This window comes from Bactrocera dorsalis, chromosome 5 (genome assembly GCF_023373825.1).
Source record: "Bactrocera dorsalis isolate Fly_Bdor chromosome 5, ASM2337382v1, whole genome shotgun sequence".
NCBI lineage: Eukaryota > Metazoa > Arthropoda > Insecta > Diptera > Tephritidae > Bactrocera > Bactrocera dorsalis.
This window is the reverse complement of record NC_064307.1, coordinates 40,756,599-40,772,691: the sequence shown is the minus strand read 5'-3', so window position 1 is coordinate 40,772,691 and position 16,093 is coordinate 40,756,599.

Here is a 16,093-nt window from a genome sequence, read left to right as displayed (position 1 = left end):
AATACAAGAAATACATTATATATTTAAGACTCCTTTTTTTCTTGGTTTTGTAAAGTGATGTTTACTTAGTTAACATGCTAAAAACCTCTACATGTGCATGTACGTGTGTATGTTTTTCTAATGGATATTCAAAGGAATTCAATGCAGCTAAAGTGAACATCAGATGGTGATGCTGTTTATGGAAAAGCATAAATAAGTCTCTAATACTACATTACCATAAATGTGAAGAAATCATGTGCAATATAAAAGCTGCATTAAGAGAGCAGCCTGCTTAAGAAGCTTTAAAAAATCGTTTTTTTTTTGTGGATTTTTTTGGGAGAGAAAGAAATAAGTGACTTAATCGAAATTTCTAGCGTTTATAGATATACATTAGGGTGTCCCAAAAAATTTTTTTGGGGATTTTTGCAACGTATACCCTCTTATTTTTTTTAAATAATGTATAATTAATTATAAAAAAGTTTCGTCTATTTAGAACTACGGTAAAGCGTGCCGACTTGCATCGAAACATGTCGGTACTTGAATACTACGGCGCGCGGGAGCTCATGTATCGATGAGCTTGTTATTGCTTGTTTATTTTATTAGTAAACGCATTGTCTTTGTTCGGTCAACATGTCAGTGGAATTACGTAGTTATAAAAAGGGACTATTTTTAATAGGAGACGTCAAACATCAAATAAGTGACAAGTACTTTCAGTTTTGTTCTATAATATTCGCGAAGTGAATTTAAGTGTCAATGAAAGTGCTAACCTAACTATTCGTGAGTGTATTATCTATTGGGAAAAGGCACGTATACCGATTAAATCATTTCCTAACTGTGTTAAGAAATTGGTAATCTTGTACCAAGTTTGGCGAGGTTTACAAAAAAATGCAAACAAAACACAAGCAGTTTTTGAGCAGCGTCGACAAGAGTTTGTTACAAATTTGGATAACTTGTTTGATATTGCACACGCGGATGCGCTACAGTTAATAAAGATAAATGAAGATAGAGTCTTCTTGCAGCAACAGAGACAACCAGGTCAACTTGGTCACTTGGCTGGAGTGGACAAAAAACTTACAGAAAAGGAGGAGAAGTCACGTCTTAGAAACCTTGCAGAGCAAAAGAGGCGGGCTAAATATGTTTCATCATTAACTTCTTCGACATCATCTTCTGTGCCCCTACAAGAAAATGTGTCTTCCGATTCTGAAGCAATTGATTTACAAAAAAATCTGTCCATTCCAACTGAGACGACACAGCCCGGTACTAGCAAAACTTATGTAAGAAAAAATTTCATTACTCCAAAATTAGTGGCAGCATTAGATAGGTGTCAGTTAAGTATGCGACATTCTGTGTTTATTATTGAAGCGACTATTGAGGCACTTGGACATAACACTGACGAATTTCCTATTAGCAAGTTTTCCATTCAAAGAATTCGCAAGGAAAAGCGAAAAGAGCGCGCAGAGGCTATTAAGGTTTATTTTCAAAACGAGGTTCCGGATACTGTAACTGTTCACTGGGATGGAAAACTGTTACCGGCTTTAGATACACGTAAATCTAAAGAAGAACGTCTCCCAATAGTTATTTCGTATGATAATAAAGAACAACTCATTGCTGTGCCAAAATTGGACAGTTCTTCAGGATGCGAACAGGCACAGGCAGTTTGGAATTCTATCATTGACTGGAATCTTGAAGATAAAGTGCAGATCCTTTGTTGTGATACAACGGCTTCAAACACAGGTCGTATTAATGGGGCCTGTGTGCTTCTAGAACAGAAATTAGACAGAGAGATGCTTATTTTTGCTTGCCGTCATCATATCTACGAATTGGTATTAAAAGGTGTATTTGAAGCTAAAATTCCCCAGGTAACTACAAGCCCCGATATACCTTTATTCAAAAAGTTTCGAGAAAACTGGAAAAATATCGATTCCCAGAAAATACAGGTCAGTACTGAAAGGTTATCATGCCTGAGTAGATCAGAAATTGATAAACTATTAGCATTTTACCAAGCTGAATTGACTAAAGAAATCGCTAGAGATGATTATCGAGAATTAATTGAGCTTTCAATAATATTTCTTGGCGGAGATACACAGAACAAAATTAAAATCCGGCCTCCAGGGGCAATGCACCAAGGCCGATGGATGGCAAGAGCAATTTATTCATTAAAAATTTCATTACTTAGCTCTCAATTAGGAATTTCAAATAAGGATAAGGCAGCTTTGTTAGACGTCTGCCTGTTCATCGTGACATCCTATGTCAAGCCTTGGCTGCAATGTATTTTAGCTGTTAAAGCACCATTCCAAGACTTATGCTTTTTAAAAGCCATGAAGGCTTACGAAATAATCGATAAAAATATCTCAAAGGCAGCTTTATAAAAATTTTGCCAGCATTTATGGTATTTGACAGATGAAGTGTCTGTCTTGTCTCTATTTGACGATGACGTTGACCAAGAAACTAAAGTAAAGATAGTTGCTAACTTAACTAAAGAATATCCATCGGCCAACGGTAAACGCTACATACCATCGAAAGACGAACTTTGTGGTCCACTTTACGGTTAGTATGAGAGTCAATAATTTTAGTTTTTATTTGTTTTATTTTATGTTAACTGTCGCATTTTATTTCAGAGAAAAACATCGATGACTTTGTTTCAATAAAAAGCAAATCTTTATTCAATCGACTTAAAATAGTTGATGATAGCTTTCTTAATGAGACTCCAACTACATGGCCAAATAATGCTTCGTTCCAATATGCTAAAAAGAAGGTTTACACACTGAGAGCAGTTAACGATAGCGCTGAAAGAGCGGTTAAGTTAATGCAAGACTTTCATGGCTTAATCACCGTCGACGAGGAACAAAAGCAATTTTTGTTACGTTGCGTTTAAGAACACAGACAGATATATCCGGATTGTAAAAAGAAAACTTTGAAAAGAAAATTTAGTAAATAAGAATATAATGTTATTTATAAATACTCAATAAATATAAAATATATGTAAAACGGTGTATTATTGACTACATAAATATTTTAATCCGCAATCCCTACAAAGCTTCCATACTAACTTTCATATTTCAAGTTTAACGTCAAGTCGGCACGGGTTATTCAATCGCAATAATATTTATTATTTGAGTTATTAGGATCAAATGTAAAAAAAATCGCGGGTATGCGTAAGTAAATTCGAAAAAAAAAAATTTCGCCCTTGTTGGCTGGGACAGCCTAATATACATATATTTAAACATCATCCGCAAAATTGTTGGATGCGATATCTTTTATATTCTCCCTTTGGGAGGCAGTTGCCCGATGCATCTCGCATGCGCATTTGTCGGACGGCGGGAAGGATGCAATTTCTATTTCAAACAAAAAATGCAAAAATTAAAATTTATTAATAACTTGTCTTCTAGTTAAACCAAGAAAATTCCAAGATTTGTGTAAAATTCTACAATTTTTTAAAGATTGAAAAAAGTGGTTTTTAACTTAAAAATTTTTACTTTATGTTGTTTAGAAATATGTTCACGCTTGAGTTTTCATAGTTTATTTTAGTTACTTGTTACTTTGTCTCAATTCCATACGACGTTTAGTTTTTTTTCTATCCTGCCCGCCAATTAAGAAAAATCATAAAAGTGAAAAACAGAGAAATCGCGCGTCAAAGTTTTCGCTTTCTGCTCAAGTGCTCATATGTACATCTGCTAGACGCTCGACCATTATATCTTTTACTACTAGCAGCTTCGACAATATTTCGAATTCCCATCTATAAACTTGATGACATGTTCTTAGATAATTTTTAAAGACATTTTAGCAAAAGAAATCGAATCGAAGCTTTTAAAGCAGGCTTTTTCCTCAATATAAAATGGTTTAAAAAGGCTGCTTATAATGATCGTTTCATAACAAACCAAACATGACATCTAACATAAAAAATAACGGAGTAATTACAATATTGATAAGAAGGTCTAGTATAATTTGAGATATACAGAGCAGTGCAATATTTAAACGGAAACGATGGAGTATATGCGTACAATTTCACACTGATCCTTCCTCAAAAATAATACAATTGCTAAATATTGGAAATGGTAGAATAGAACTGAAACTTGGAGGATGGAGTTACGTGTAGAAGTTCACGCTAGTGAGGAAAGTTCTCTGATTGCCATTCACTTGGGAGTGGCCAGAAACAAATCTTTTACATATGACTCAAGCAGCTCACGACTTCCGGTCTTTGACCAAGTATCCTCTGGGTAACCTAAGAACATCCGTTTGAAGGCGCGCTAAAGTAAAGGGTTTTGGACCCGCCACGTAAAAAAAGCACCCCCATTGAAAAGTAGCAATAAGCAAAACAAATGGGTCTGGCAGTGAACGAGGCCAAAACGAAATATCTCCTGTCATCAAACAAACAGTCGTCGCACTCGCGACTTCACTCTCACGTCACTGTTGACAGTCATAACTTTGAAGTTGTAGATAATTTCGTCTATCTTGGAACCAGCGTAAACACCACCAACAATGTCAGCCTAGAAGTCCAACGCAGGATAACTCTTGCCAACAGGTGCTACTTCGGACTGAGTAGGCAATTGACGAACAAAAACCAAACTCTATAAGTCGCTCATAATTCCCGTCCTGCTATATGGTGCAGAGGCTTGGACGATGACAACAACCGATGAGTCGACGTTGCAAGTTTTCGACGGAAAAGTTCTACGAAAGATTTATGGTCCTTTGCGCGTTGGCCACGGCGAATATTCAGTGAATTAAAAGACAGCGGCTACGCTGGCTAGGTCATGTTGTCCGGATGGATGAAAACACTCCAGCTCTGAAAGTATTCGACGCAGTACCCGCTGCGGGAAGCAGAGGAAGAGGAAGGCCGCCACTCCGTTGGAAGGACCAAGTGGAGAAGGACCTGACTTCACTTGGAATATCGAATTGGCGCCACGTAGCGAAGAGAAGAAACGACTGGCGCGCGGTTGTTATCTCGGCTATAATCGCGTAAGCGGTGTCTACGCCAATTAAGAAGAAGAAGGAGAATAGAACTGCAACCAAATACGCAGCGCAATGAATCATAACTAGGTCAGTAATCAATGGACAAATATTATACCACGTGCATCCCAAAAGACTGATGTCATAACTTTGCCAGCCGACTGTTTCGTCTTTCCACACTTGAGATCCGGTTCACAATTTACAGTCCACTAGGCAGACTGTCAATTGGACTCCAGTGTGAAATGAGGGAGTCATGTTTCTATTGTCACACACCGACACGAAAATTCAGTTTTATTACGATTAAAGAGCACTCAAATACTCTTCACAATCAGCAATTCATTGTTTGTGTTGGATTATGAATTTGCGCGCCGAACATTTTGCTCAGAGCATTCGCCTTTTAAGGCGTCCACTGCTTTCATTGTCCACGGTGCTCATTTCCTCTTATTCCAACCTAGCAAATCTCTTGTCAACGGTTGATTTCCCTGGTGCAGAGCCCAAATTCAACAGTATTTTTTCCCTAAAAAACAATGCTTTATTAACTTGTAAACTAACGCAAGTTATGAATATTTTGACGTCAAATTTAGCACAGATATCACTAACAGTGCCACCAACTTACAGAAAAACAAATTTACCGATTCGAAAAACACGCGAAGTAAAATTAAAAGTTTCACCTTGCAGTTTGATCACAGTAGTAGATGGTATAAGGTATTGCTAATCTATGTATCAGTAATGCGTGGACGGGTCTTCTAGTTTATTTTAAAAGTCCAATTTTTTCCAAAATAAAATAAAAAAAATGTAGTGGTTATAAAATGATGTGCACACGGCGGCTGTCAGCAGGAGAAGAGAATTGCTCGTATGATGCGTAGTCCTATATAGTAATAACCGCGGGCGTCCTCAAGCCTAGCGGATAACCATGTATTCCTTGTTTCGTTTTGTGTCGTATTCGTTTCAGCGTTGCTTGTAAGCCAGGCGCAGCTGACTTGCTGACATGATGTTGCCATGTTGTATTAAACGTTGACATGTAATATTATAATATATTGTGGCTCATCCCACAAAAAAAAACATTTTCGAAGACCAAAAAGTTTGTACAGTTTGCATTAAGTGAAATTTCACCACTCTTTAAGGAAAATTAATACATTGTATGTGAACCCTTGCCGTCTTTCAAGGTTTGCAGTCTTTTATTCACAGAATGCGCTGAAAGTTGTACAAGTACCGAGGTATACTTGCTCATACAATATTTGGTGGTAGCTTAAAAGCTGAAATAGTTTAAGAGAAAAATCCCTTCAAAGTCAAATCATAATATAAGTAATGTCAATAGCGCCAAGTGTTTGCGTATCAATACTGTAGTTGAATTAATAACACCTCTCAGTACTATGTCAAGCATAACAACGGCAAAGCGACGCACAATTACCACTCAAGTTGTTGTACTACACCGAGAAAAATTACTAGAAAGGTCACAGCTCACGCAGGTGACTCGTCAACGATCTGTTGTTTTGAAGTCACCTAACCCATGTCAATTGGGTAAACAGGATATGCAGGATATGTGTGCTAAAGGGAATTGTCAAATATTGCTTCTACGCCGTGACTATATCCCTAGCCAATGCTAGGCTTCCGGTTGCTCAATTGATTGATATTCCTATAAAGAGGAAGGAAGGAAGTTAAGAAAACAAATATACATATATGTACATTTGCTGGAGCAAAAGTTTGCGGTTGACAAATTTTATGCACACAACAGCTTAACTTTTGTATCACTCTCTATGAACATACCATATATAAATTCATCTATATATTAGGGTGGGCCGAAAACCGTTTGCATTTATGGGTTAAGACGAAACCGGATTTTTAATTTAATTTTGAAAAGGCGTCGGTGAGCATTGGAATATTAAGAATTGCATAGACCTATAAGTGCCACGTAAAAAAAATGCTTCTTGCGATATGTTTTTCTCATAACGTAAGCTGGTTTTAGGCTCACCCTTTCATATCCATATGTATATATTTCAAAGTTTTGTTGTGCTCGTAGTGTCAATAAAATAAAATATTGATTGCGGCAAATACTGATTTATTGCAATTTGATTATTTTTATCTTAAGTTAAATAAATCAAATTAAGGAAATCCTAAATAACAGCACATACATATACACATGCACACAAATTTACATATATAGCCATTATATTTACATATGCATTCATATATACGAATATATTTTGACATTGTGTAAGCAATATACTCTTTCAATCGCTTGCATTAACCCTGAGCATTCAATCTTACTCTGATGTTGGCACGACTTTGGCAACTTTCAAAACTTATTTACGGCGGTGTCACTCATGGGAAGAAAGTTTATAAAGTTTTTTACGAAAAAAATTAAAACGAAAGGCAAACGTATGAGTAATGGCAACATACATACAGGGTCCGGCACTCGAAGTGTAACCAACCAACCATTCGCGTAGCTTTCGCAATCGAATCAGCCGTTTACATACAGTCACATAGCAAATTTTCAAAATAAGTTATTCAAATAAGCGTTCAGTTTAATCAAGAATGTGAATCTTAACAATTTTCCACGTTAATATATGGCATGACTTCCATAACCCTTACCGGTAAGCGTATCATGCCTACTTTTTTTGTTACTCGCTTTACTCGGAGAGTAACGAAATTTGATTGGACAATGAAGTAGCACACGTTTAGTTACTTGTACAAATATTCATTATGAATTAGAAAGCGTGAAAAAAACGCTGTTTTAACTATAACTATAAAAAAAAATTAACATATTTTCAAAATGAACAGAAATATGCATTGTACTCTCGAAAAAGGATATTAATATTTGGTCCTTACAAAAAAGGCAAAAATCCAACTCAGATTACCTAAATTATGAGTTGTTCGAGGAAAAGTTATACAATGCTTTTGTTAAAAGTGATCAAAATTTGCTCAAAAATTAAAAAGTCCACAAAGCTCCGGGGCGTAAAACAACGGGACTTGTCGATACAACCATCATCAGAAAAAGCAAGGGTGATCTCCTTAAATCATCTCGAGAAATTAAGGAGGAAATAAATGTCGAATTTGGGCTCAACGTATACAGTAGGTTTGTGCGGAGACGTCCATAAGACGATCTGGCAAAAAAAAAAATATATAATATATGAGCACGGCTGGACTTTGCTACAGAACATTTAGAAAAGGACGTCAAATTTTAGAAAAGGGTGCTGTGAAGCGATGAATCAGTATCGGATAGGATGGAAATCCATTTCTCCATCGTCTGCAGATACATAACAAAAACTGTTAAGCACGGCGGAGGTAACGTAATGGCTTAGGGAGCGTTTTCCTGATATGGTGTTGGACCATTGATAAGGATAGATGTTAGAAAGAACCAATTTGCATAGCTAAACATTCTCAAAAATACCATAGGACCATTTGAAGCATGACAGTGATCCAAAGCACGCAGCTTAAAGTGTGAAGAACTGGCTTAATGAAGAAAGTATTGACGTCTCGAGGTGGCTAGCTCAACGTCAAGATGCAAACTCGATCCAACGTCAAGATGCAAAATCGATTGAAAATGTATTGAATGACGTTAAAATACAGATTGCCAAGAAAAATTTCAAAAATTCGGAAGAATCTTGTACTAAAATCAAAGAGGCATGCTACGGAGTCCCACAAAGGAGGTGTCAGATATTAGTTGAGAGCTTGCCGAGATGCTGCTAAGCAAAAATTGTGGGCATATAAAAAAATATTAACGTTGTAAGTGCTTAAATGCTATAATACTTATTAGATTTCTAATAAATTTATTTAATTTCCGCAGAACCGGCATAGCATGCTATTTTTATGTCCAGATGTAAACACGCACATGAAGAAAATATAGCAGCCGTGGCTGAGAGTGTACACGAAGACCATGGAGAGTCGATTCGACGTCACTTGGTTTCGACGAGACAGCGCCACTTCTCACATATCAAATAAATCAATGGATTAATTGTAAAATCACTTCAGTGGCCAAATAATTTCACGTTTCGAACCGGTCGATAGACCACAAAAATCGTATGATATCGTGCCGTTAGACTTTTTTCTGTGGGATATGGGAAGTCTAAAATCTATGTGGATAATCTTGCTTTGATTTAGGCCTTGGAGCACGCGTGATGCTTGTCATTCGTAAATTAACAATCAAAATGCTCGAACGGCTACACATTTGAAGGAGGTAATCTTCAAACGTTATATTTTTTTTAATTTTATTAATTAGACACATACTAAATTTATTTCGTATACGTTTTTCGACTCTTTTATGCAAATTTTCAAAACGATCACTTTTTTGGTATACTACTTCTCTCTTAAGTAGTGTAAAACAAATTTTTTCTAACTTGCAACACTTAACCTATTCTATTTGCTAGTATAAATATGTATGCTGCAACTATGCAGCAAAAGAGCACGTATGAATGCTTAAAGCATTCTGCTTTCTACTATCGGGAAATTCTGACCGGATATGTGTACATTTTCGCATACATTAGCACAACAACACAGACAGACAACACGAATTTTGAACGCTCATATGAAATAAATTCACAAAGTCAAAAGTAATTTTCCATTTTCAGACGGAGAACGTGCTTGTGCTTTGTGCAACCAGAGGACTTCCCGATAACTTGTAGGTTGCGACATGCCGGCGCTGAGGTTACTCATACGCCATGTACGTGGGTGTTCCGGAATTGAGCAAATATAATACAAAACACACACACAACCGTGTTGGTGTTTTAATGCTTTTATTAACATTTTCTGTTGTCGCCAATCCCGAAAATATCTCCTGTGTGGATTTGTACTAAAAAACTCCTAAGACCATTCATTGTTTGAGCAGCAAAAAAGGTTCAATACCAAAAAGTACTTGTATGGGTGGTGCACGAGTTAACGCAAAAAAAATTTTCATCTGCGAATTCCTGCTGGAAAGCAATATTTCCATATCAGAGGGGATTATTACTGATGAAGCTAACGACAACTCCCAAAAAAGTGATAAATAGTGGTCGATTGCGGTGAGTCACACACATCGATGGTGACTAGGCCGAAATTTTGGTAGCTTGTTAAGGAATTTCTTCTTAGTCCTGCTCTGTTATTTACACATACATACAATTCATTCACATTTAGCAATGAATTTGGACTGCATGGGAGCCGATAAAATTATATCACTAAAACATTTTCTGCGATTTCATATTAATCACAACAATTCCAGCAAAAAAACACCTTTTCTGCGTAGAAATAGGAAACAGGGAAATCAAACCAAGGTGAAAATTATGATCATCAAAAACGTGCACATATGTATATGTAAATATGCCTATAACATAGTATAGTTTAGTAATTACTCACTCTAAGGTGTTCAAAGGAGACATTAGGTAAATATAGTTTAATTATTTTTAAGCACTCGGGACACTTACACCTAATATAGAATTGTAAATGTGATGCATGGCAGTAGCACTGAAGGGGATTAGAGAAAAAAAATATGACGAGCCTCCTAAGAATAGCGATGGTTTCTATATTGTGCTATCTGGCTAGAAAAAAATGCAAAGAAATTTTTTCATAAATTCGCTATATAATTTCACTATTAGCACCAACCACAACAATCTTTTCTGTAATTCTGTAAACGTTTCGATAGAGAGTAATGCGTTAAATATTGAAATTCAGTTTTTTCATTGAACATTTTGTCCGCCTTCGCAAGTGGGTTTTGAGCAACAAAGGTTCTTCAATTAGAATTAAAAAAGCATATCTTGTCGTTTTTCGTTGAGTGGGTTTTATAAAACATGCATTTAGGCATTATTCAAAAAACTTTTAGTAAATCTTTCTGCATTCCTAAATAACGAAAATTACACGAAATATTTTCTATTAAAAAAATGGTTACCTAACTCGCGTCTTGGCTTCCAAATATTTAAGGGCTGCCACAATTTCAAAGACTTGTCGATCGTAAAACCAGCATTAACTGCTAAATTATATCTGTAACTCGAATATTAAATACAAATTTATATATCTATTATTTATTATCTACTATATGGTGATCTTCGATTAGTCTAGTCTATAAGCACTTCAATGCAACAAGGATATATAATATATTCATTATTAAATGCATTTATTATGCCAAATTTAATAAAATATTTTTTAACAATTTGCACCATATCAATAGAATTGTCAAAGTTGCGGCATTGAATGTGAAAAAACCGAAGCTTAGAAGTACCCACTAGTGTGTACATAAATCAAAATATCTACGGGCAATAAATATTCCCAACCGATATCGCAAATTATGACACTCCAAATGGCTCTATGATGTTAGTACGACAATAAATATTATAGATGCAGTCAATGTAATGAATTTATGACGGCGATAAGGTATCACTCTGTGATCATAATTCGTATTACTCATAGAATAGATACTATATTTCTTGATAAGCTCTTTTGCATAAACATTTCATGCGAAGAAACTTATTTTCTGTTCATATTTTAGCGAGTACCATTTTCATTGTAAAAATAACTTGAAGGCAAAGAGACAGAAAAAGATTATTTGACGGTCCTGTCGTTTAATCGAAATGATTTAAAATCGACTTAGGGCTCGTGGGGGATGTAGTTTTGAATATTAATATTATAAAAATAAGCCCATGTCAGATTATTTTTGCATATTAAAATATATATATGTATATATTGTCGTAATAGACAAGACCTAAGTCGACTTTCAATATTTGCGTGCATATATATATATATATACATGTACAATGGGCGTTCTAAAGTAAACAGGACTAACAAAACCAGAATAAATGTTTTTTCGGCAAAATCAATTTATTTTATTCAAAATAGTCTCCTTCTTCTGCAATGCAGCTTTTTCCACGGTCCAAAAGCATGTCGAACGGTTTGGCCGCCAGTATGCCAAAAGAAAAGGTCGCACGGTACCATATTAGGTGAAGACGGGGAGTGGTTAATGTTTAAAAGGTGATTTTTGGTCAAATATTCGGTCACTAGCGTTGATCGAATATTGGATTCTGAGCAATTTTTGGTCGTCAGTCAATTTGTGCGGAACAAACCGTGCGCATACCTTTCGTAAGCCTAAATGTTCGGTCAAAATGCGATAAATCGATATTTTGCAGATGCTCAATTCCATATCCATGAATTTCAGTGATGATTTCGGCTGATTTTTGATGAATTCACGCACAGTTTCGATGGAATTTCCAGTGATCACGTATTTTGATTGGTCCACATGTTGATAGTCATTTAATATTTTTATTGCCAGAGACTGAAATAAACTTTCCTGTAATTTCATATAAATTACTTTACAAGATTTCCCAAATGAATTTTATATGATACAGCCGAACTAAATTTTTACAATTTTACTTTACAGAAATTGATTAGAACTTTGAATCAGAGGGCCAGTATTCACACTTAAATTTTTCCACTATAACTTCCACTACAGCTTGATATCCGTATTTTTGATTTACATAGTGTCCGAAACACATCAATTTTGACTTCAAATTTTTCTCTTCAGTTCTCACTATACATCTTTCATTTCCATAATATAAACAGTGTTAATAGCGGCAATTGCTTGTCAATACCGTTAGTTGAAAAACTATCACCTCTCATGACTATGTCAAGGATAACAACGGCTAAGTGACACACACACTTTTTTCCAAGAGCTAATTTCCAACTAAGTTGTTGTACTACAATCCCTACTTATACGAGGCAAGTTACTAAGAAGGCCACATCTCACGTGAGTATGTTTTGTTGTAGTCGCCTAACCCATGTCAGTTGATTAAAGAGGACATGTGCGCTAAACGAAATTGTGCCAGATTACTCCCACGTCTTCTTAACGTCCTTAGCAATTGCTAGCCTTCCTGTCGCTTAATTGATTGATATTCGTGTAAAGTGTTATGTACATGTCGACAATGCCACTTTTATTGATATACTTGTATGTATGTAAAGTTAAAAAAAAATTGTGGTTGGCAAATTACACACACAAAACAGCTTAGCTTTTATTTCAACATTTATCAAAATATATATGGATTAGGATAAGCTAAACGTTTTTCAAAGCTTTTAAGTACATGAAGAAGGTTATGGATCCCTTCTTTACTTTCGTTTGATCTCATACTGAACACACGTGGCCTTGTCCTGTTGGAACCAGATGTTGTAAAGATCAACTTATTCCAATTCCGACCATAAATGGTCAGTTATCATTGATCTATACCACTCCCCAATGAATAAATTGTAGATTTGACAATTTTTTTTTATTTATCGCACCACTCTGATAAAAGTGAGTCCTTCAGAGAATATGATTTTCTTAAAAAAATTGCTATTGTTTTCAAGTTCCAAGGCAAAATCAGCAAATTCATGACATTTACGATGGTTTAATATGGTGTCATCAGTCCTTAAGTGAGAACAATTGTATACAGATGAAAGCCCAAATCCTTTCCCAAAATCCTACAGGTTGTGGTTTGAGACAGTATAGAGAACGTCTTGGAATCGGCAAATTGCGATCTTAAGCGACACTTGCCGGAACAGCAATATATTTTCATTACTTCGAGCGCTTCCTTATCCTATTGGCACTTGAATAAAACAATGGCGCACGAAATGGTGCAATTGGAGCACAACTATGTTGATAATAAAATTAAACGATTTGTAAGCGATATACTTGCATGTATGTCTCTATGCTTAAATTGTAAACTATGCTGAATACAATGAAAAAATTACAGATTACAAAATATTAAAAGATGCCGAAAAGCATTTTGAAATTATATCCTTTGTATTGGAAAAGCCGGTAGCTAACATGGAACCCTCTTTCAAATTTATATACAAGTTTAAAAGTAAGCAATTTAACAAATAATAAAGTTTATATTATTTTTCAAATTTATTTTGTTTTTGTCTTTATTCATTAATACATTTGCGGTTCAATCAAGTAATATAACGGGTGATTTTTTTGAGGTTAGGATTTTCATGCATTAGTATTTGACAGATCACGTGGGATTTCAGACATGGTGTCAAAGAGAAAGATGCTCAGTATGCTTTGACATTTCATCATGAATAGACTTACTAACGAGCAACGCTTGCAAATCATTGAATTTTATTACCAAAATCAGTGTTCCGTAATTCGCTTTTTTATCGACAAATTTTGTTCAGCGATGAGGCTCATTTCTGGTTGAATGGCTACGTAAATAAGCAAAATTGCCGCATTTGGGGTGAAGAGCAACCAGAAGCCGTTCAAGAACTGCCCATGCATCCCGAAAAATGCACTGTTTGGTGTGGTTTGTACGCTGGTGGAATCATTGGACGTATTTTTTCAAAGATGCTGTTGGACGCAACGTTACGGTGAATGGCGATCGCTATCGTTCGATGCTAACAAACTTTTTGTTGCCAAAAATGGAAGAACTGAACTTGGTTGACATGTGGTTTCAACAAGATGGCGCTACATGCCACACAGCTCGCGATTCTATGGCCATTTTGAGGGAAAACTTCGGACAACAATTCATCTCAAGAAATGGACCCGTAAGTTGGCCACCAAGATCATGCGATTTAACGCCTTTAGACTATTTTTTGTGGGGCTACGTCAAGTCTAAAGTCTACAGAAATAAGCCAGCAACTATTCCAGCTTTGGAAGACAACATTTCCGAAGAAATTCGGGCTATTCCGGCCGAAATGCTCGAAAAAGTTGCCCAAAATTGGACTTTCCGAATGGACCACCTAAGACGCAGCCGCGGTCAACATTTAAATGAAATTATCTTCAAAAAGTAAATGTCATGAACCAATCTAACGTTTCAAATAAATAACCGATGAGATTTTGCAAATTTTATGCGTTTTTTTTTAAAAAAAAAGTTATCAAGCTCTTAAAACATCACCCTTTACAATATATAACGCCATGGCGGATGAGCAACTTTATTTCCTGCAGAAATCAGTTTGCTCAAGTAAAGTTGTGCCTGCATTTTCATCTTTCAATTGTCTTTCCTTATTATAGAACAAATTAGTATTATAATTAACGTTTAAGCGGGTTTTAACTCGACCCATTGGATTACCATTCTCTTTGCATTCTATTCCGGCACTGAATAATTTTCAATATTGAATGAACATGCGCGGTGGACCGAGCACGTGCTTGTGCATTGTGCGACCAGAAAACTTACCTGTAACCCACAGTTCGCGACATAGCAACGTTCATACGCCATGTACGTAGGTGTAATGGTATTGAGCAAATATGTATAATACAAAAAACACACACAAGCGTGTTTGGTGGTTTAATCTAATTCTGTAATGCTTTTGTTAATATTATTTGTTGTCGAACCAATTTTATGAAAAATATAAATTGTGCGGTTTAATTAATTAAATTTTTACTATGGCGGCCGCCTTTTCAACAAAAATTTTATTCACATATTTAATACGCTTATATAATATAATTGAGTATATGAGCATAATAGCTATAATATAAAAAAGGTTTCACTCACAAGCGGCGCTGTTTGCTTTTTTGTACACTCAAAACAAAATGTCAAAAGTTAATCAGTTTTATAAATAGTTTTGGTACAACCGCAGGAAATATACACAAAAATAAATAAATATTGTACTATAGGAAATTAAAACAATTTAAATTGACTTTTTCATCTGTGAATCTATGCAATATCACCTAAAAAATCTCTAATGAAATAATCATACTTTTATAGCGCTCGTTAACCGTTGGATGCTACTTTATTGTGTCATGGCCAGTAATTAAATGGATTTTTTTCATTTCACTTAGCAAATCTAATTATTAGTTTAGAAAAGTTATTTATGCAATATGTTGGGAATTTTCCAATTTTTTTTCATCGGAATCTTTACTGAAATTTTGAAAAAGGCGAAAATTAAATTTAATGGCAACATTAAATGTTTTACTTTAATTTAGTTGCTTTCAAGGCGAATTACTGGTTATAACTGTTTTACAACTTTTCGAAAGAATTTTTCTTTCTTGCAACACATATTTGTTAGATAATTGTGAAAATGGTGAAGAATGCTGCGGAGTTGATAAGCTCTAGCGAATTAAACTCCTGATTGGTTATGATTTTAATGCCTTGTCTAAGTTATAATATATGTTTATGCATATATATTGCTTATTGTTTAAAAATTATAACTTAAAAGTCTAATTACTTACTTTTTACAGTCAACTTCAACGTACGTGCATAGGCAAACTTTCAGTATTTGAAGTGCGACGAGTCTAAAA